Source organism: Octopus bimaculoides, chromosome 12 (assembly GCF_001194135.2).
Source record: "Octopus bimaculoides isolate UCB-OBI-ISO-001 chromosome 12, ASM119413v2, whole genome shotgun sequence".
In the NCBI taxonomy this organism is placed as follows: Eukaryota; Metazoa; Mollusca; class Cephalopoda; order Octopoda; family Octopodidae; genus Octopus; species Octopus bimaculoides.
Window position 1 is genome coordinate 23,793,981 of NC_068992.1, and position 7,588 is coordinate 23,801,568.

The following is a 7,588-nucleotide window of genomic DNA, read 5'->3' on the forward strand; positions in this document are numbered from 1 at the left end:
ATATATGTATGTATGTATGTATGTATGTATGTATATATGCACACATGATATATGATTCATATATATGTGTGTGTGTGTTTGTGTGATGAGTTTTTTTATTTATATACATACTGAATGTGATACCTGATTACATCGGTAACCTAAATGAAACATGTGTTCCTAAACGCATGCAATTGCTAAAATAATAAAAAAAAATAGCAATAAAAATGAGAACTCTCTATAATGATGGCCTCAGATTCTGTTAACTTTATTTCTCACGAAACCTAACCGTAATTTTTGAGGAACAGGTAGACCGCCCATAAGCAATTTTTTATAAACCCAAAAATCTTGAAAATATCTTAACGGAAAATGTTTAAATATCATTCACCAAAACCGAAATAAACACAGTATAAATATCAAATAAACCAGCCTACAACACAACATTGAAATCATGCGTATATATGTTCATGAGTGACTGTGTGTTGTGTTCACTATGCAAACATGTAGTTGTGGTTTACGACTCAGTATGTGGTACATTTTATAAATGTCAGCATCTCATGAAAGACTAGGTTGAACATTATGCTTTCTCAGTGGAATGTTGGTGACGGAAGCTATGCTATAGCCCTTTGCATGCAAGTGTATATACACACACATGCAGAGTATGCACACTATGCTCACTACATATATATGTGTGTGTGTACGTGCGTGTGTATTTGTGTGTATGTACGTGTGTATGAAGGGGCGTGACTCGGTGTTTAGAGCGTGGGTTCACAATCATGATGTAGTGAGTTCGCTTCCTGGACTGGGTTGTGTGTTGTGTTCTCGAGTAAAACACTTTTTATTTCTCGTTGCTCCAGTTCACTCACCAGTAGAAATGAGTTGCGACGTCACTGGTGACAAGCTCTATCGGCCTTGGCCTTTTCCTTGTTTAACATAGGTGTCGTGGAGAAGAGACCCTGCTATGCATCGGGGACCGCTGGTCTCCCATATACACCCTTGACGGACTTGTGCAATCCTATTGTCATTCATGACCAAAGGAAGTCTTCATCCTATATACATATATATATATCCCCAGACCAGGCTGTGTGTTTGTTCTTGAGTTCTCTCAGCTGTAGAAATGAGTTGCAACGTCACTGGTACCAGGCTGCAGCAGTTTTTGCCTTTCTCTTGGATAACATCAGTGGCGTGGAGATGGGTGGTTGGTATGGATTCGCGACCGCTGGTCTTCCATAATCAACTTTGCTGAGATTTGTCCCTCGATGAGTATCATTCTAGAAGCAATCCCGGGACCGAAGGGGGTTTTTACCGTTTGTTTGTTTGTTTGTTTCTAAGTATGTACGTTTTATTGCTCTGTAAAGTGACATCAGCAAAAAGTATGCTTTCTCAGTGGAAATATAAATAAATATACAACGTCTTTCACATATATGTAAACTCTTTGAGATCCTTCTAGATTTCTTTGTCTATATTTATGTGTATGAGCGTATGTGTGTGCATGTATGTGTGCGTGTGTGTTACTGTATTTATGTGTGCACGTGTTTGTGTTTTCCTATGAATTGCAGGAGCGACCAATTGCAAAGACTTGTACAATATTTTTACTTTAACCATTTATATTGTCCAGCTTAATTTTTTTTTTTTTTCAGTTTTGTAGTTTCATTTGTATAATTCTGTGTACTTTGATTCTGAATACTCTGGCTTCCATAAAGCTGTGATTGTATGTTCATTGAAATAAATTCTTGCCGGTTGTCGAAATTAAGTATCTGTCGTAATAAATTCACCACATATAGTTCAGATTTTCATGCTGTCTGTCCTTCTAGTAGAAAAGTAATATACAGTTCACTTTTAAGCAAACTATATTTTACAATACCATAGCATTGATTTTCATTATGGTACATTATATTAGTCAATCTCGTGCATGAATTCTGCGGCAAATATTCACCTATCTCCGCTTTCACGTGATACTACAATAGTTTCTATATTTTCTTCCCATGAAATACGGAGAAAAGAGAAAAAGCGGTAATACTACCTGCTACTCCGAAACAGTGCTTCTACAAACTACCTACGCATAAATTCTCGATAAAAATAAGCTAACTCATGGCAGATATTAATTACTAAGTCGTTACATACTACGTAATTAACTATTTCATTTAATTAACTTCTTCAAATAGCTAAGAGGCAAACGTAAAATCATTTTACCTACTACCATCAGAGTTATTTGTTTGTAGCAACGGAAATAAATTTCTATACTAAATACTTTCCAATGTATAGTTTCATGGATATCTCATACACTTACATTTTACGTAGCTTTTCATCGCTATGGTACACACACACACACACACACACACACACACACACACACACACACACACACACACACACACACACACACACACACATACACACACACATATATATGATACTAGAGACATGAAACAACTTCCTCGCAAAATTTTGATTGCGAGCACAAATTGTAAATCAATATCTTTCTGCATTAGATACAACAAATAATATTCATGTGTCACTCAAGATGCTTACGTGAAGATCTTCACCTCTAGTCATTCTTATTATATGGTGCACTGAGTTACGAACTGCATAACAATGATGAATCTAATACTAACTTGTAAATCAACAGCTTTATACAGCGTATTGGATTGTGGTAGTCTTACAGGCAATCGCCATGTCTCACTTACACTACAGTATATGTATGTATGTATGCATGCAAAGTGGTAGGTTAGTAGAAAGGTAAGTAGGCGAGTAGCTATGCGTCTATGGATGTATGAGTATCTGTATGTATATAAGTGTGTATGTCCGTGTGTGTGTTGTATGTATATACATACATATATATATATATATATATATATATAAAGAGAGAGAGAGAGAGAGGGGGGGGAGAAAGAGAGAGAGAGAAAGATAATGATGCAAATAAACACACACGTTTGGGTTTGATATATCAGATGAACATTCGTGTAGAAGTATATAAACATTTTTATATTTACAGAAGAAATTTGCATGAAGTAGATCAATACAGAAAACTAAGGGGAGAGGGAATGGTATTTCAGCTCTGACAGCTGTTTCTGTGGGGTCAGTATCATACAATGGCTATACTGTTGTCTGAGGAGAGAGCAAAAAGTTAAGGATATGCAGCCAGTAGTGAATGCATATAAAATATTTTCGTAAATCTGACCTCCGGCGTCAGCGTGGAGTGACTGAAATTTTGCATTTCAGATCATAATTCACGGAATTTATGGTTAGAATGAATGAAGAACACAAATAGGAGCAGGTCGAAGGAGCAAATATGCAATTCATAAGGGAAGGGAACGTTGAGGTAGAGGAAGAACAAGAAGATATAGAAGCGATAGAGTATGGAGAGTGTATGAGTCACCGGGCGATTGGGAGAATTAGAAGCCGTGGGCCGAGAGATGATAGATAAGTAATCACGATATGTTGCTAGCACGGCTAAGTTGTAAATTCAGGTTCTTTCCTAGTTAGGGGTATCATATAAACTTTACGTATCGTGCAAACGATGAACAAATCTTGTGTTTACATGAAAGGATTACATCTAAGAATCTACTCTGAGTAATGAAGGGTTATGGTGACAGAACATTGCGAGTGATTCCCTTAGACACAATTTAAAAACACCGAGATTGGTTTTGTAGAGGGGAACATCACAGATAATGGACCAGAATAGGGTATAGAGAATACTTTCTGACCTAAGGCTGTATACGTAAATAGCTAAAGGTGTAGGTATTTTAGAGGTTCGTTTGGAGAAAGAATTCATTTGTACTAGGTAGTGGCGTTTGAAATCGCCTCTGCCACTAATGTAGACACTCGCCTGGTGTGAGTTTGGTGTTATTACATTATTGCATAAACAGAAACCTCTGAGAGGCTAGGATTAGGATATTCCTACCAACTCTGGAGTTGGAATTGTTACATTTGGAGTTATGGCTCGCATAATCATTAACCATCAAATAATTACGTTTGGTGTTGGACTGTGGGGTTGCAATACTATTATATGTGCTCATGTTGGTGGTAGTATGGGAAGTAGTAATACGATTGGTATTATTCACTCATGCAGGGTTTTAAAAGTTTGTATTGCTGTTATTTGGTGGGTTTGGGTGGAGATCAGGGGGATAGATTATAAGATCTACAAAGAATGCTGCATGTATTAGAGGCAATTAGAAATTCTAAGTTAGATGTGGTGGAGTCGGAAATTGTAATAGAAGATTAGCTGAAGAATGGGTAATATTTATGTTGTGGTTGGAAATTGGAGTTTTGAATTTTAAGAAAAAGCTTAAGTAGGAATTTAATTAAAGGGAGAAAGATGCTAACCATAATATCTTCCGCTTCCTGTCGTTGAAGGGTTTAGAGAGTGGTGATATAATGGGCTTGAAGTCATTACACCATCAAAGTAGCCGGAGGGGCGGGTGAGCGAGTGAAGGTGGAGGGAATAAACTGCAGAGTAATGGAGCGTGGATGTGTGGAAAAATGATATATGTATATAGATATATATACATACATATATATAGGTGTGTGTGTATGTGAGTATGTCTTTGCGTTTTCCCCTTAACTTAGCGTTTCGGCAAAAGACAGTGAGATAATAAGTACTGAAGTTACTTTGTTCGACTAAAATTTCGTGTAATATCATTATGTAGACTACCGACGAAAATGTGACCTTAGCAGAGATGCTACTTCTAATAATATTACGTTATACGTACCAACAAATTAAAATACATTAGCATATTGCAGGCGTTTATTTTAAGTTGTTAATTCTAGTTTACAGTAAATAATTTCTTTTAATTATAGTTTCAAATTTAGTAGAACTACGCGGTGTTAAACACCTACAACCAATAGAAAAATTACTCTTTTATTAAAATGTGTTTGCAACTCAGAAGTCTGTGTCATTTGGCTTTTCTGCGCTAAATTTAATATTACGTTTTGGATAGTGTTATACGTAAGAAAAATATGTCTAATTAACATTCCTTTTGTAATTTGAAAAATTATTATCCCTGCATAAATTGCGTCATATTACTGGTATTCAAAGTAACTCGTCGAGGCGGCAGAATCGTTAGAACGAGTTTAGTGTTATTGACATGATTTCAAATTTTAGTTTAATGTTGTTGCCAAAAAGAGGTTTTGTAGTAGCAGAAAAATTGATCAGCTTACAAATTATGAAGTATATATATATATAAATTAACGTGCAAGTGGCTGAGCAGTCCACAGACACGTGTACCCTTAACGTAGTTCTTGGGGAGATTCAGCGTGACACAGAGGGTGACAAGGCTGGCCCTTTGAAATAAGGGTTGAACAGAAGCAGGAAGAAAGAATGAGAGAAAGTTGTAGTGAATGAGTACAGCAGGGTCCGCCACCACACACTGCTGGAGCCTCGTGGAACTTTAGGTGATTCCGCTCAATAAACACTCACAACACCCGGTCTGGGAATCAAAACCACGATCCTATGACCGCGAGTCCGCTGCCCTAACCATTGGGCCATTGCGCCTCCACATTTATATAATATTACTATGTAGATTAACGACGATAATGTTACATTAAGAGAGTGTTGCTTCTAACAACATTATGTCACACCTACGCGCCAAATAAGATAGATTATTTTCATGAAGATGTTAATTCTAAGTTGTTAATTCTAGCTTTCCAGAGAATAATTATTCTTTTTAATTACAGTTTTAATTTTCGTAAAACTACGGGAAATTAAACTTCCCACAACTGAAATAAGAATTAATCGTCGCTTAAATATAGTGCAATTCGAATGTCAGTGTAATTTTTTTCTGTGCTAATTTTTATATATCTTCGAAAGTGTGCATAGCTTTAAAAATGTTACGTTCCTTTGGTACGTTGAAAAATTTCTCTACATAAATTGCATCATATGTAAATTCAAAACAACACGTCGACTTGGCAGAATCGTTAAAACGCTAGGCAAAATGGTTAACATCATTTTATCTGTCTCTGAGTTCAAGTTCCTTCGAGATCAACTTTGCTTCTCGTGCTTTTGTGGTCGATAGACAGGTACAATTAAAGCACAGTAATCGACGTTCCTCCTCCCGAGATTGTTCGGCGTTTTCTGAGATTTGAAACTAATATGAAAATTCAAATCCATTTATGCTTTGCTAATCGGGCGGTGATGAATTTTCGATGTATTGTGTTATATTCGCAATTTTTACTACTGCATTATCTCATTTATTTAATTATCGTGGAATATTAATTTATAATCATTGTCTAATATAATATTCAAATTGTCGAATAAATATTCATATATTTAAAAATATAAAACTTTAGTGAATCTCTTAGACTACCATTTGTATTTTGACTTTCAGAACCATAACGACATTACACAATGCACCCCAGATTCGCGCTTATATGGTTGAAATACAGTGTTTCTAAGGTATTATTTAACACCAAATATGTAAAGAATTTTATCTAAAAGAATAAACCCTTCTAGAAATTTACATGGCGAGAAAATATAATATATAAGTTTGTAATTACGATTAACAGGATAGTTCAAGACATTTCAACGTTTCACAAGTTTATGAACATCACAAGTACATGAAACAAATTGCTTTACATATCTTCCAACTAGCAAATCATTTACAATCTCTATTTTTTTAATCATACATTTATATAACAGCTGCTTGTTGTTTATCACTAAATACGAAAAAAAAAAAAGCTACTATTATATCAGTTTTTTGCTTCCATCAGGATGTCCAAATATGATGGTTACGTAAACGAAAATAATAAAGCTTCAATATTCTGAGTGTTTGTGTCAGCTCCGATTTATATATTTCTAATAATAAATCTACTGTGGTAGATTGAACGTAACGGGTATCTAATTGTGAAATACTTTATTGTTGCGAGTTTTTGTTTCTCTTAGAACGTATATACCAGTTCAGCTTTACTTTATTTCTGAACTAAAATATAACAATACTTCATCTCATCACAAGGTTTTGTTTCTGTAGCGTGTGAGATTAATCAGATTTGTCAGATGTCTGCAGTTATTTTAGTCAATTGCTGTAAATCTGAGAAATGAGCTTTTCCAATATCTAATTATATACTTTACTATCTGAATTTATTGAGGATTCATACTTACAATATTAGGCTTATATATCATTTGACCCGACCGTAATAATCGAAGTTATTTCCAATATAGAATATATCTTCTATTTCTGAAAACGGAGTCATTTCCTTAAAATTTGATTGTTATTATTGCACGAAACCCTTACGTCAATGGCCATAACTGAATTATAATTTACACCTACGAAGATATCAAGCCAACGAATATGTTGGATAGATAACACAGATAATGTTAGGTTTCGTTATTTCATGCTGAAAGTTGTTCTCTATCAAGAGGAAGACGCTTCTAAACGTTTAAGACCAGTAAAATATAATATCTATAACTATGGATATTTGGGAACAATGAAGAGGCGGCAGGCCAATATGTTTGGTAATATGATATTTGCCAGAGCTGACGTTGGGATGAACTATAATCTGTGACAACAGTGATTGATGAGTATCGTCATTATAGCAAACCCAAATGTTCCAGAGTTAAAATGGAGGATTGAGAGAGAGAGAGAGAGAGGGAGAGAGAGAGAGAGAGAGAGAG